This window comes from Uloborus diversus, chromosome 4 (genome assembly GCF_026930045.1).
Source record: "Uloborus diversus isolate 005 chromosome 4, Udiv.v.3.1, whole genome shotgun sequence".
Lineage (NCBI taxonomy): Eukaryota > Metazoa > Arthropoda > Arachnida > Araneae > Uloboridae > Uloborus > Uloborus diversus.
The window spans coordinates 14668253-14682415 of record NC_072734.1 but is presented as its reverse complement, the minus strand read 5'-3'; positions in this window follow the sequence as shown (position 1 = coordinate 14682415).

Genomic DNA, 14163 nt, shown 5'->3' with positions numbered 1-14163 from the left:
GCAAATACAGCAAAATTTTAAAAAAGTAGAAAAAATACTAATCTTCCTTTTTTTTTCAATGCAGCTGGTCCAGTTTTGATTAAAAAAAAAAAAAATCTTGACTTCAAAGTTAAAACCTTCAAATCCAACAAGTATTATGCAAGAATATTCAAGTTCTAGCACCAAAGAATTCAGTCTGGATCCTATCATACCTGAATCTAACTCATCCATTCATCATGTCATTGAAAATACAATATCCTTGGAAGATATTGAAGGGTGCGATGACAAAAAAATGTTGTCGAGAATGTACAGCTTTCTGGAGAAAGAGATCAGTAATAAAAGAGAAAAAGTACAAAAACTTCAACGAGTTGAGAAGCATAATGCAAAAACAGATCCTGAAGTTTTGGAACGTTTGATACATCGCTGGACTAGAGTAACACAACAAGCTCTGAGGGAACTGTATGAAAAGTTTCCTGAACCCAAGCCGGAGTTTTTCTCATTCTTAGACTTTTTACAGATTGACAGCAAATTGCTTGCATATGATGCTGACAATGACGTTTTTATCAACGAGTGCTAAGGATGGTAAGGAGAGAAAAAGTTTTAAATTCCTGTTAAAACATTTCGTAAGATATCTTCTTAATTCTATGCTCAATATTCAATGTACCTGGAAATGTGAATTGAAATACTTTTTTACAATGAAGTCATGTGAATTCAACTGCTCCTTGCTTTGATGTCCATAAAATAAAGTAAAAGCATCAACTTGTGTGCGAGAAATGTATTTTATTAGAGTTTCTACGGGTTAATTCTCCCATTTTTATGTTATTATGCAAAGAAAAATATACAAAACTTCGCGCAAGTAATGTCGAGCCAGTGTGATACAGCTCTGTAACATTTGCGTGATTTGGACGCATAAAATCCTGTGCATCCAGAATTTTCTTCTGTTAGGGGAAGGATTTGAAAATAACATGCCGGAACTTTCTCCAGGAGGGGTGGGTTGATCATAGTCGTAACGAAGAATACCGACATTCACCGATGATTCACGGAAAATATTTGGTCTTGCGCTGATGTATTTACCACGGGATTGTCAACATTCACCGGTGAATGTTGATAGTTTACCAGGTTCCGGTATTTTACAGTATCCTATTTATGTAGAGTGCACGGAAGGAAGGTGAAACATCTTTCTTTTTCTCCTTTGTTGGAATTGAGTTCAATATCGCGCACACTTGAGTGTTTTTAGAATATACAAACAGGTAAGAAAGGCGAAGAATTATAGGTGAAAATCAAATCACCCATAAGTTTACGTCACTGTACAATAAAGAAAGGAAATAGGGTTTGAACTTGAAAAATGTAATTTTCTCGTACCACTTGAATGATTGACATTTCGCCATTCTTCTCTGTGCTTTTCATATATTAACGTACCAGGAGTTGCCAATGAATGTTAAAATTAACAGTTCTGTGGTGGACGTTACGTTTAACCTCTCCCTCGCTGCACCCCTGTTTGAAAACGTAATAAAGTTGCAGCTAAACAATTTAACTGTGCATCTCGGAGTTTTCACGTTTTTTTTTTAAATTTATTTATTTTGTTTTTCTTTGTAGAGAGTAGTGCTGAGATTTGTTTTTAAGTCAGTTTAAGAGCCATTTTTTTAAAAGCTGGACAAATTGAATGGGGGCCTGATAGTTGACGTCTTCAATTTTCCTGAAACTTTCGGGATATTTTACTAGTATGGTGTTAAGAAAAAGTGAAGCTTCTTTCCTCTCTAATTTGACTTGTTGGCCCTCGAGTGGAGGTCAAAGTTTAGGGGGCAAAGCAATCATATGTTTAGAAAAAAGAGCTAAATATATGATTGCTTTGCTTCAAAAGCAATGAGTGAACCGAGTCAATTCTTTTATATAAGGATACTACTTGATACCAGTGGCGCCGACTCCATAGGACTTGAGGGGGCCCGAGCCCCCTCAATAGTTTGTTTTGGGGGGCAGAGCCCCCTCAATAATTTAAGAACATTATTTGTCATATTATGGTTTCTAAAATCACAAAATTATGTTGGTATTTTTTACTTTCCTTGTTTGAAGATAGTTACATTGTAAAATACATTCAGTAATGAATTAAAACAAAACACTATTGCGGTAGTAAACAGGTTAATTGAAAACGAGTGGTGTGAATAATGATAGTGTTTCGGTGCTGAAAGCACTCATAGAATTTGTCCCACTGCGCGAACCTCCGGGTAAGTCTGTCGCCGGCGGCGCTCTCATCCAAGTGTTGCTGATCTGGAAAAAATATATCAATGTTTGATTTGTACATTAAACGGAAGGCGTGATAGTTTTATTCAATTATTAGAGTTAATAAAGTAATCTGTATTATATTTTTTAACTCTATCAAATTTATTAAATGAACTCTGAGCCGTATTCAAAGAAAGCTTAAATTAGTTATTTATCTTATAGTAATCAAAGTGCGACAGCAATCTTATATGCTTTATTCTTTTAATGATAGTTTAGATTCATTTAAATATCATTTCACTCTTTTCAGAGCTATATATTCACTGCTCTGTAATAGACTAAAAGCATAATTATTAATATAAAGTAAATAAGCTTTTTTCGAAAATGCCATGAGTTTTTTTTTTTTTTTTTTTTTTCAAAGCCAAAAAATGTGTCGGCTTGTCGAGTTTCTCAGAGTGTCGATTTACCGAGAGTCGAGTTTTTGGGATTCTAATGTTGATCATATGACTATAAAATGCTTAAAAAACTTTAAAATTCACTATTTTTTATCTCAAATTTAGAAAAAGTCCCCTGGCAAAGCCCCCGTCATGGCACCCTCCCCCCAATAGTTGTTATAAATCGGTGCCACTGGGAGTTCCTTTCCATGCAAGTCAAGTGCACTACCTTGTATGCGCCGTAGCTTAGCTATGACGGCACTTCACGGCTCCCCACAAAATGGAACAGTAAAATTGTCCCTCACTTAAGGCAAATGACATGATCTAATTGAAGCAGAAAATTTGTGTACCAATTTTTAGATTGTTTTACTTTGAAAACGCCGTGTCAGATGTTGTTTGTTTGTATAATTATACACACCAGAAAATATATAAGTTGGCATTTTCAAAGAACAAAAATCTGATTATTTTTTTGGGGGGAAGGGGGGGGGCTCCGTGCTGTAACATACTCCCTAAACCCGGTGACATCGCCCCCCCCCCAATAATTTTTCCAAGTCGGCGCCCCTGCTTGATACTATAGGTACATGCTAGCATGAACATTTTGATGGCTCACTCATGGCTTTGAGGGCAAAGGTCAATTGAAACTACTACTTTTTTTTAACTTTTTTTGCCTTGTTTAGGCCCGGAAATATGCTAAAGCCGTGAGTAACTCTCGGAAATAAGTATATGATTAACCTCTCACCACAGTATAGTACTAAGAAAAACATAAAATAGCTTTCGTTTCTCTTGGCTTTAGTAGTTAAACGGTCTCAAAATCGATGATTTTTTTTTTAAAAAGTCCAAATTTAGAAGTCAATAACTTTGTTCGCGACTGGTCAACAACTTTTGGATACAGCTGTAGTTATAGTCCGAGTAAAATAGTTTAAGGTCCAGGTTAGAAACCCATGGCAACTAATCAACTTTTTTTAATTACGCGGTTTCAAAGTTTGTAATTTGAAACAAAAAGAATCACAGTTTCAGGTCAATTGCTCTAAAACGTCTGATTCAATAACTTTGAGCAAGAGCTGTAAGAGCGTTTTTTCACGAGTTTATATATGCGTGCTACTCAAAATCTTATAAACCCAAACTCACGTAAATACTCGAACGAATCAACAGCCAAATGTACTTTAAGCTCCCAAAATTTCATGTGTCCAGTGTTACAAAACTTTCTGTAACCTCGATCACATGGCAATTCTTTTCACAAAGCTGATCCGCCATTTTGGAGCACTATATTTTGGAGATCCTAGATGCTCAACGATTCGGATCTCGAAAGCTGAAAATGTGCATAGGTTAGTTTCAAAGACATATCTACACCTCTATAAAATGTCATTTCATTCGGGGATGATTGAGCAGGGAAAATTTGAGAAATTTAGGACAGTTGACGTGGAATCATCCTTATATAACATTGTGACAATTCACATGCATCTTTTGTTATTTTTGACTTTATACTGATCATAAATAATGTTATATTTTAGGACGAGGATTGCAATTGGGTAAGAGATTGAGTTCATACTTACAGTAGAATTTGCATATACACTACTTAGTAATAAACATTTATAAATAAACAAATTTATTAAATTAGACTCAAAAGAAAAAATATAAATATAACGTCAAAAAAAAGACAGGTTTGTTAGACAATAAAAAAAGATGCAGGTGAAATGTGCATAATGATTATATCAGAGTAATTCCACGTCAACTGACACAATTTTTCAAACTGTCCCCACTCGATCATCCCCGCATGGGATGAAATTTTATAGAGGTGTAGAGATGTCTTTGAAACTAACTTATGCAAATTTTCAGCTTTCGATCCTCAGGATTTGGATCTAGGCTCTCCAAAATATAGTGCTCCAAAATGGCGGATCAGATTTGTGTGAAGAATTGCCATGTTGTAATCAAGGTTACATAAAATTTTATTACACTGGAAGCATGAAATTTTGGTAGCTTATAGTACATTAGACTGTTAGTTCTAGTATTTATTCGAGTTTGAGCTCATACGATTTTGAGTAGCACGTATGTAAACTCGTGAAAAAACGCTATTTTAAACTGAAATCATCATTTTAGAGATCGTTTAATTAAGTAAAGCGCCGATCGTCGGCGTCGCTCCTCGCCGAGGCGAAAACTTGATTCATCTGCGCATGCGCACCCGAGCTAAATCGACGCCATGAATGGCCACGCCGGAATCCACTTGACTTTGATTTCACGGCGTCCTGGCGAGGAGCGACGTCGAAGATCGGCGATTCGCTTCTAGGATACCAGGACTTTAGATGATTAGATCTCATGGTTTTCTGACATGAACAACGGTTCCGAGTCTAAAACTATACCACGTATAGCATAATTACAGCTTTTGCTCAAAGTTATTGACTCAAGCGTTTTAGAGTAATTGATCTAAAGCTGTGATTCTTTTTGTTTCAAATTATCAACTTTGAGACCGCGTAATTAAAAAAGTTGGTTAGCTTCCATGTGTTTCTAACCTAGACTTCAAACTACACCATTTGGACTATAACTACAGCTGTGTCCCAAAGTTGTTCACCCGTCGCGAACAAAGTTATTGAACTCTAAACTTGGTCATTTCAAAAAAAATTATCGACTTTGAGACCGTTTAACTACTAAAGTCAAGAGAAACGAAAAGTATTTGATATTTTTCTTAGTACTATACTGTGGTGAGTAGTTAATCATATACTTTTTTCAGAGGGTTACTCACGGCTTTAACAGATATCCGAGACTAAACAAGGGGAAAAAAGTAGCAGTTTCAATTGACCTTTGCCCTCAAAGCAATGAGTGAGCCACCAAAATAAGTATGCTAGCATGTACCAAGTATCAAGCAGTATCCACATTTAAAAGAATTGGCTTTGTTCACTCATTGCTTTTGAAGCAAAACAATCATATATTTAGCACTTTTTTTTTTCTTTTTTCACGAACTTGAACTTTGACCCCTGCTCAAGTACAAACAAATCAGTTTTTCAGATCAAAAAAAAAATTCCCTTTTTCTTATCATAGTACCACTAACTCATCCTGAAATTTTTACGAAAATTGAAGACATCAACTATTAAAATTGTTCAGCTTAAAAACAAATGACTCTTAAGACCTCGCGGAAAAAAGCAGAAATAAGGGTTGAAAGTTGAAGTATGAATCTTTCTTTTCTTTCTCTTTCCCTCCTAGTCCAGTCATTTGGTCGAAAAAAAGGGGGTTACCTGGAAAGTTTTCCGGGAATTTTGAAAATTGGTAATTTTATAGATTTTGATGTGTTCTTTTCGAATTTGCCACCTCGTATCTTTGCCATATTGAAAAAATGGCGTCTAAAAGCGGTATTTTGAGGATCTCTCCGTACTGACTAATTTTACAACAAAAATATATTTTACAAAATTAAACTAGAGAAAATTTCCTACAATTTATGTCACAATAGTTTTTTTTTTTTGGTAAAATAAATAGTTTCGACGTACGAGCGCCGCAAAGTATTATTTAACACGAGTTATCGCAGAATAAGTCGTTCCCACACTAGTTTGAGGTCTCCTCTGACTTATTTTGCGACAAAAAATCATATTATACAACATTAATTTATGCATTATATATATTAATTTACATACAAAATTAAACAAGAAAAAATATCCTACAATTTATATCATAATATTTTCTCTTTTTGCAAAATAAATAATTTAGGCGTACGAGCGCCGAAAAGTGTTATTTAACAACATTTTCGCGTAGATGTTTTTCATAGACCAGAAGTTACACCGGTTCATCGTCTTCAGTATTGATTGAGACGCAGTGCGTATACAAGGGGGGGGTCATGGGGGTCTCCCCCTGCAACCCGCAACATTATTTGAATGTTTGCTCGAAAAAATAAAAAACTTGATCGAAACCGCAAAAAATGCATACAAGGAGTGGGGATCTTGGGGGGTCGTGACCCCCCTCCCCCATCAAAATCTGCGACAATACTTTGTAATCTGTTTTGAAGTTCATTGCATTAAAGTAGTGAACATGACTGCTTAAAAAAAAAAGAAAAGCCAGATCGAAACCACATAAGAAACAGTAAATAGTTTTCGAATTCTTTTTTTTTAGGGGGGGAAGGGGGGTATTTCCTGTCTTTTCTAATATATGTATTTAAAATATGTAGACAGTAAAATAGCTTTTCTTGAGACAGTCTGCGGCGCTGTGTTCAGGAGCCAGTATAATAAAAAGCAACAGTGTCTGACTCCCGATCGCTTTTTTTTTTGAGTTTATTTTTAAATGTGCTGTAAGTAGTTAATTAGTTTAAATCAGTGTTTTGGATTTAGTATCGTGCAGGAAATGTAAAATTCGAGTGTCGTGTTATCGCAAAACCTCATTATACCAAGGGTCTCGTAAACTAACCCACCGTATTAGACGGAAACCCAGTCGAAAAAAAACCGCGTTTGTTAAAAAAAAAAAAACTACATATAACAGGGGTTCCCAATTTATTCCGAATCATGGCACTCTTTGACGAATTACAATTTTTTACGGTACCCTAATCTATTTCAATTATACACGCATATTGAAAATGTGGACAGCTTGCAGCACTCTTCTCCCCTCCTTACGACCCAATTTGGGAACCCCTGCTCTATTACAAAAGCACTGAAGCGCTCTGGTGACAAAGCAGTGTAGCCTCTTTTTTTGGACTGTTGAAAAAACTGATGAACCCAAAGCTCCCCCCCCCCCCCCCAATGGAAACATATCTGGAGTTCCTGTATCAGACTCTGAGACTGCGACGTCTTCGTCAACCTCCAATATTCACAATTGGAATTAATCAGTCGGTCAGTAATTTATCAAGTCCGAATTATATTTATAGAATGTTTAATTTTCGATTAGATTTTCACCGCATGTTTTACTTTTATTTTAAGCGTTGTTTTACTATTATTTTAAGTGATGTTATTTTTCTGCATACAAGATGGATGTGTCGAGTATCATGCAAATTTATAATCTAAGATGGATAATGTGTCTAGTACTATACAAATATTTAATCAACCAGGGGTTTTGTGATCGGAAGTTTCCTAAAACTGAGTTGTCATTTCTGAAAATTTTCGGCTTACATTCTAAAACTGAAAAATTATTTTAATTGAAAACTTTCAAAATGATTTTTATTAATGATTTCGATGATTTTTGTAAGCATATTTGAAGAGCTTTTACAGGGGGGGGGGGTTGTTCGTAGATGAAATTTTTCGGACGTAAGACTACGTTCTTGAGCATGACCCCCCCCCCTAAAATGAAATCCTGTATCCGCCCCTGTTGAGACGTCATGCAATTTCTGCGGTATCATCTGCGATGGGAGCATCAAATTCATCATGGGCTTCTTCATTTTCTATTGCATCATTCGTTTGCTCGAAAACCGTCTCCGTTTCTTCCTCTTCACCGCTATCATGTGATGAACTTTGCGAATTCTTACAATCACCACCTGTACAATTAGTACACATAACGGAGCATTTTAACCCGGCTTTTCTGCATCCACAGGATTTTGACATCCTTTTTTGCATTTGCAAGAAAAACACACACACAACTGTTTTTTTTTTTTTTTTTCATTTCCACACCACTGCTGAATCTGGTGATAGGATCGAAAAGAATGTTGTCTTGCTGCTGTTTCTGTTGGAGGTGGCGGCGAAATATTAAATTTACTTTTATATGCGGATTTTACAAAGCATTCATATCTGTAGGCGTTTAAAGTCATGTTTTTCTTGCTTTTTTTTTTACTTTTCGCTTCTCTGTAACCATATAAGTCAAGAAGGAAGTGTTCTCCAGCTTTAACAATGATTTCTGGATCAGCATTTGGATTTTTTAATGCTTTAATCGACTCCCTTAAATTTGGATTTTTTCGAAGTACATTAATAAATTTCGTTTTTCCTTGATTGAAAAGGGCACATGTACCACAGCCACTAAAGGCATGCAAGAGTAAAATATGATCTGCGGCTGTCTTACTGTCGTATACTGTCCGTTGTATATATTTGTTGCGAAATTTTCCTTTTCCTGGGTTTGATCATATATATGTTTGATCGCTTAGATAGAGCTGTCAAAAGAATAAGATCTACATCTTCGCCTATAACAATTACGTAGTATACTGATGACGCAGACTAAAATATTCTATTGAGTTCTACCGGTCGGATAATACCGGTTGTAAAATATATTTTTGTCGTAAAATTAGTCAGTACGGAGAGATCCTCAAAATACCGCTTTTAGACGCCATTTTTTCAATATGGCGTCGCGAGCGGCAAAGATACGAGGTGGCAAAGTGGAAATTCGAAAAGAGCACATCAAAATCTATAAAATTACCAATTTTCAAAACTCCCGGAAAACTTTCCAGGTAAAACTACCAGATGACTCGACTATCCCTTTTATCCCTGGTTTTTGTTAAGCGTAAAGGAAATCCACCCACCCCCAGAAAAAATGGAGGGGTGGGGGACATTTTACGCTAGGAATGTCAAAAAAAATCGATTAAAAAAAGAGGGAGAGCTAGAATTATCCTTCAAGCGAAAAGTCTCTGGTTGAAACAAACAATCAAGGTAGATTATTATTTTGGAACAAAATTTATGTGTGTTAAAAATAGTAATTAAATGAAAAATATCTAGCAAGACAAGAATTGCGATTTCTTATTTTTTTTTTTCTTTTTTTTACAAACTTGATTTCTGGTTATTCACCTGTTAAACTTCTATTGTTTATCTTCATACGTACTTTTATAAGTAAGTAAATAATATTAACCTTTAAAAAAAATTGTTAATTTGGTTAAAATTTCATGCACCGTAACCCACATTTTACTGTAAAAAATGGAGCCTTTATATTCGCGGATTTGGCTTTCCTGGAACACAACACTCGTGAATGTTAATATTAGGGATTACAATACCGGACCAAAAATTCAATACCGGTATTCGGTATTTTTAAAACATGATACCGGAATACCGGTATTAATACCGGTATTTGAAATTTCTCAAAAATTGCTTGAAAACATATTGTTTTGTTGTCACATTTCATAATTTTGTACATAAATTGTATTATTATGGAAACGTATTGTGAACCAATATAAAATGAAGGAACAAACGTCATAATAAAAAATCAATACTAGTAAAAAACATAATGCATCTATTGAATTGTCTTTAAGCCTAGAACTCATTTTAGTGCTCAAGTTTCCTAGAGTTGAAACTACTCTTTCAGAATTCACGCAGGTCGGTGGTACTGTTAGCAATGCGTGATACACCTCCTCTAATTTAATTGCCTAAAAGTATTTTATCTTCAGAAAAATTCGGTCTGTTGCATGTCATTTTTGGATAAACCCTTTTGTGTGTGTGTGTTTCTTTGGTATTGTGTGTATTTCTATTATTTTTTCAATTTAAAGCTAATCCTGAGAGACGATACTTTTTCAATATTAACATCATTTTCTCTTGAACAGGAGGGGTGTGTGTTTTAACCATTTGGTTTGAAATTTACGATAAACTTGCCTAAATTGGATCTTGTTGATTTATCTTATTCGTTTTAGCTTTCTTTTCAAAATTCTTTGCAATTATAATTATGTAAATATCTGAAATTATCTTTGAATTAGTGGAACATATTCTTTTCCTCTATGCAAATTTTCAAGGCAATATATAATTTCTAAATATTATCTTGCCAAGTATGAAGCCAAATAGTGAGACGGCACAACAAACCAATACTGGTGCCAACAAATTGCGGGTTTGTTACGATTCGGCGTGACCGTTTCGGCGCGACTGTTTCGGCGCGGTCGTTTCAGCGCTGGCCGATTCGGCGCTAACCGTTTCGGCGCCCGATTTTTGCATTCTGAACTTTATGAATTTCAGAAATTTTAGTTCAAAGAAGGAAAAAGATTTCTAGAACAAAAATGTGAATTTAGCGCTCTATAAGCTAGTTAAAGTTTATTTTAAAATTTACAGTGGGGGAGGGGGAAGAGGGAGCATATGTGATCCACGTATGTTTTACTGCAATAACATAAAAGAAAATATCTTGAAAAATTAGCAAACAATGCCAGTACCAGTCCTAATTCTTTGTAAATTTTTTTTTAATCAATGCTGAGCCGTTTTGTGTTTCTGTGGTGATTACTTCTTTGTTGTAGCAGCTATTGGAAATAATTTCATAAGTCTTCTTCACGTGAAAACACGTTTCAAACTAACCAAAAAGCTTGACTTAACAAACCCATGTACGGACCCATGTACGGACATCAAGGTAAATTTAGGGCAATGTTTGATTTTTTTTATTGACTAAAAAATCATTTATTTTTTAAAGTTAGTTCTAAACACTATTATTTTTCTATAATCAATTTATAAATTTGTTCTAAATTACTTTTTTTTTTTTTAATTTTTATTATTATTATTATTTTTTGTTATTGCCCTTTTTTTTGTTACGAAATAGTCAGTCGACAGTTAGTGCTATCTAAAAAGACACAAAATATTTTATTTTTATTTATATTAGTCTTTATGAAACTTAAACGCAATAAATAATAATAATCTTTACATAATAAAGTTTTTTCTTGTCTATCCTGTGTTCAAAGCACACTACACAACTTAACTTTGTAGGGAGCAGGGTTACGTGTGAGTTTCTCAACACGTTAACTTTTTCCAATAAAAAAATATAAAAAATTCATCTTATTATTAGTTGACATTTTTTAATTTTTTACAGAAAAGATATTTAAGTTAGTGCACAAATTAATGATCAGCAACGAAAAAAAAATCAATTTAAATTGAATGAGTTTTATATTTACATTTCATAGAAAAATGTCAATGCTGTTACCTAACTTATCTACTTCGAAAAATTATGAAGATGTTTTTTAACTTACATGTTATCAACTAATAATAAAAAAGAAAACAAAATACACCTTTAAAAATATTACTTCATAAAACTTTTTACAAAACTTAAAAAAAAAACAAAAGATATCTTGAATTTTGAAGCAATGTTTGGCAGATTTACATGATGACAATTTTGATTTTTGAACAGGTCGTGTTGAAATGGGCCGCGCCGAAACGGTCGCGCCGAAATGGGTTTCGCGCCGAAACGGCCGCGCCGAATAGTCCCATTCCGCAAATTGCCGTTTGTAATGCTAACAAGAAACAGTTTTTGTCAAAATTTAGTACAGTTGAGACAAATATTTCAGAAAAAAAGTCATAAAGCATTCCTGCAATTGATGGTTTGAATAAATTGTTCATCGAACAAAGGGGGAGGGGGGCATTCAAAATTACACTCGAAATTAACTTTCCCAAAAGGGAAAATGAGCGAGCAGGGAAATGGAAAAAATGAATAGTACATGGTGCACAAAATACTTTTATTTAATAATATTCTATTAGTTCATGCTTTTCAAGCTAAATTTTACATCAATAGATTGGTTTCGGTTCCGTATCATGGGAAAATAAATGTACATTTAAAATATAAGTACATATTTAATAAGTTAAATTGAAAATTCTTGAACTATTTATTATTTTCAGCTAATAACGAAAATACCGGTACCTTCCTCGGCAAATACCGGTATTACGAAATTGCTCGAAATACCGGTAATCGGTATAACGATATTGCAATCCCTAGTTAATATACTTATTGTACCTAATTGATTTGAACCGCGTGTTTCAGAAAGGGCATAAGTCACATTTTTTACGCAATTGAATCACCAGTAATTTTGGCCGTATATTTATGAAGAAAAATAGATTTACGCAGATAAGAGGTTCATCACAACTAAACACTTTATTAATTAGCGGTCACAGTTTAAATTTAGCATGGAAAGGGAGGGAACCGCGGACATATTTCGTTCCTGTCTTGGACGTCTGTAATGTCATTAGTGAAACCCTTTCTGAAATAATTGATTCGATTAACAGAACTTTTTTCACTGATATTACTTTTTGCTTCGGTTACTAAACAATATTTGATAATTCCTACAATATTCCATACATATTGTTCAAAATTCTACCGACGAAGATTGCCCAGTAATTGAGAATAACCAATGAAGTGCTCCAGATAAATAAAAATAAATAGCAAAAAAAAAAAACACATTTCAGTAATTCTATAAGTTTGAAACTAGTTGTACAGGCATCATGTGACGCATTTTTTAAGATTTCGCATGTTTATATTTCTTATTTATTGTACTGAGTTTCATATTCATGTTTCGGGAATTCATTTTTTTGCTATGAATATGATCCTGTTTTGTTGTCATACAATTTATTTTTCAAAAAATTGAAAAAAATAGTCGTTTGTTTCTAATAAATTAAAAGTTTTCGCAATCATAGGTTGTAGATTTGAAACAGAGATCGATTTCATTAATTTTATTTATTTTGAAAAGACATGGCAGTCAATCAGCGTGCAGGATTAGTATTAATGGTAGTGATATGGCTGAAGAACCAGAGCTAAAAAAGTTTTTATAACTCCAGTTCCAGTCAACTTAGAAGCTCTGAACAAATTTCATCTCAAATTTAAAACGAGCAAATATGTTTTCAAGACCAAATTTGTGAAAAAGAAGCATGGTCAAGTGGGTTCTTTAAAAAAATGTGACTTTTTCAATACCTAGCTTTACTTCGAACTAATGGCCTAGTTCGAAGAGATAGCATACAAGCATACACATGATTTACATAAAGAATAGTTTAGAGAAGGGAGGAGAACGCCGGTTGCAGTTTCAAAGAAAACAGTAAACAATCTTTGAGTGCTGCAAATTAAACCTATTACACATATAATAGAGTAGTACGTAAAACTTTTTAGCTGAATCAAAAGTTTCAAATTGCTTAATTCATGTTATGAGCACTTTTCTTTTATAAAAACTTCTCGTTTATTCGGAGTTCATAAACGCTTCCCCGAAAGACATGCAAACGCGATCTACTGTAAACAACACAAAACTTTATATTAACTTGGAAACAACGCACCACAGACAATAAAAACAATTTGCATTGTATTGCTTTTTTTTTTTTTTTTTTTTTGTGTGTGTGTGTCGGCGAAGTTGTTTCCATACTTCCGAAGCAAATGAATTAATGATCATTACAACTGTAACCTGGTCCGGCAATGAACATCCGATCGGAATGAACTTTCTATTAAGGAATTTCCGATTCCACATGCCTTCCGGCAGAATAGACATTGATAGAGTCGGAGCGCCTACACTCTTCAGATTAGATATATCCGGTCGCGGATGCACTCTGCAATTTAGTTAAGTAAACGTTCGAATTTGGAAAAGGGAACTCGATCCCTTGTTTGCCTGAGGGGGATTAACGGGAATTATTCAAATGGACGGTTCTGCACAATTTTTGTCCCATATATATATATATATATATATATATATATATATATATATATATATATATATATATATATATATATATATATATATATATATATATATATATATATATATATATATATATATATATATATATATATATATATACAGTCGAATCCCGACTTACGCGAGGGATGCGTTCAAAAACCCTCGCGTATGTCGAAATTTCGCGTTGTGGAAAAGGGTATGTGTAAAAGCGTTTATAAACATACCCAATTATTTGAGACACTTGTAAACACCATATCAAATTGT